This window comes from Arachis duranensis, chromosome 4 (assembly GCF_000817695.3).
Source record: "Arachis duranensis cultivar V14167 chromosome 4, aradu.V14167.gnm2.J7QH, whole genome shotgun sequence".
NCBI classification, from domain to species: domain Eukaryota; kingdom Viridiplantae; phylum Streptophyta; class Magnoliopsida; order Fabales; family Fabaceae; genus Arachis; species Arachis duranensis.
Window position 1 is genome coordinate 45859808 of NC_029775.3, and position 2325 is coordinate 45862132.

General features: G+C 40.6%; 1 non-coding gene across 1 annotated transcript; it reads left to right on the plus strand.

Moving 5' to 3' along the window:
- The first annotated feature begins 1878 nt into the window (after positions 1 to 1878).
- Positions 1879 to 1982, plus strand: LOC127747295 (small nucleolar RNA R71). The gene has a single exon (XR_008009095.1). It is a non-coding gene; the product is annotated as a small nucleolar RNA R71 (small nucleolar RNA).
- Positions 1983 to 2325: the final 343 nt, after the last annotated feature.

Consider the following 2325-nt stretch of genomic DNA (forward strand, 5'->3'; position numbering starts at 1 on the left):
TGATTTTTTTCTTCTACTGTTTTTGATCCTGTTTTTGATTTTTATATTTTTTTCGTGACTCCTCATGATCATGTACCTAATAAAACACAAAATAACAATAAAAAAAATTAGATAAATAAAATTGGGTTGCCTCCCAACAAGCACTTCTTTAATGTCAATAGCTTGACAGTGGCTCTCATGGAGCCACAAAGGTGATCAGGTCAATGTTGTATAGTCCCAACACCAAACTTAGAGTTTGGATATGGGGTCTTAACACCAAACTTAGAGTTTGGTTGTGGCCTCCCAACACCAAACTTAGAGTTTGACTGTGGGGGTTCTTCTTGACTCTAAACTGAGAGAAGATCTTCATGCTTACTCTCTTTTTTCACAGAGGGATGGCCATGTGCCTTAAACACAAGGTAGTCCCCATTCAATTGAAGGACTAATTCACCTCTGTTGACATCTATCACAGCTCCTGTTGTAGCTAGGAAAGGTCTTCCAAGGATGATGCATTCATCCTCTTCCTTCCTAGTGTCTAAGATTATGAAATCGGCAGGGCTGTAAAGGCCTTCAACCTTTACTAACACGTCCTCTACTATTCCATAAGCTTGTCTCAGTGACTTGTCTGCCAATTGTAATGAGAACAAGGCAGGTTGTACCTCAATGATCCCCAGCTTCTCCATTACAGAGAGTGGCATAAGATTTATCCCTGACCCCAGATCACATAGAGCTTTTTCAAAGGTCATGGTGCCTATGGTACAAGGTATTAAGATCCTGCTAGGATCTTGTTTCTTTTGAAGTAGAGTTTGCTGAATCCAGGTATCTAGTTCATTAATGAGCAAGGGAAGTTCACTTTCCCAAGTCTCATTACCAAACAACTTGGCATTCAGCTTCATGATAGCTCCTAAATATTGAGCAACTTGCTCTCCAGTCACATCTTCATCCTCTTTAGAGGAAGAATAGTCTTTAGAGCTCATGAATGGCAGAAGGAGATTTAATGGAATCTCTATGGTCTTTGTATGAGCCTCAGATTCCTTTGGGTCCTTAATAGGAAATTCCTTCTTGCTTGAGGGACGTCCCAGGAGTTCTTCCTCACTAGGATTTTCGTCCTCCTCCTCCCTTGTGCATTCGGCCATATTGATTACATCAATGGCCTTGCACTATCATTTTGGATTCTCTTCTGTATTGCTTGGGAGAATACTGGGAGGAGTTTCACTGACTTTCTTACTCAGCTGGCCCACTTGTGCCTCCAGATTTTTGATGGAGGATCTTTTTTCACTCATGAAACTAAAAGTGGCTTTTGACAATTCAGAGACTAGATTGGCTAAATTAGAAGTTTTTTGTTCAGAATTCTCTATCTGTTGCTGAGAATATGATGGAAAAGGCTTGCTATTGCTCAGCCTATTGCGTCCACCATTGTTAAAGCCTTGTTGAGGCTTTTATTGATCATTCCATGAGAAATTTGGATGATTTCTCCATGATGAGTTATAGGTGTTTCCATAAGGTTCACCCATGTAATTAACCTCTGCCATTGCAGGGTTCTCAGGATCATAAGCTTCTTCAGAAGCTGCCTCTTTAGTACTGTTGGATGCATGTTGCCATCCATTCAGATTTTGAGAGATCATGTTGACCTGTTGAGTCAACACTTTGTTCTGAGCCAATATGGCATTCAGAGCATCAATTTCAAGAACTCCTTTCCTTTGAGGCATCCCATTATTCACGGAATTCCTCTCAGAAGTGTACATGAATTGGTTGTTTGCAACCATGTCAATAAGTTCTTGAGCCTCTTTAGGCGTTTTCTTTAGGTGAATAGATCCACCTGCAGAATGGTCCAATGACATTTTCGAAAATTTAGACAGGCCATAATAGAATATATCTAATATGGTCCATTCTGAAAACATGTCAGATGGACATCTTTTGGTCAGCTGCTTGTATCTTTCCCAAGCTTCATAGAGGGATTCACCATCTTTTTGCTTGAAGGTCTGAACATCCATTCTAAGCTTGCTCAGCTTTTGAGGAGGAAAGAATTTATCCAAGAAGGCCGTGACTAGCTTATCCCAAGAGTCCAGGCTATCCTTAGGTTGTGAATCCAACCATATTCTAGCTCTGTCTCTCACAGCAAAAGGGAAAAGCATGAGTCTGTAGACTTCAGGATAAACTCCATTCGTCTTTACAGTCTCACAGATCTGCAAGAACTCAGTTAAAAACTGATAAGGATCTTCAGATGGAAGTCCATAAAACTTGCAGCTTTGTTGCATTAAGGCTACTAGCTGAGGTTTCAGCTCAAAGTTATTGGCTCCAATGGCAGGAATGGAGATGCTTCTTCCATCAAATTTGGATGTTGGC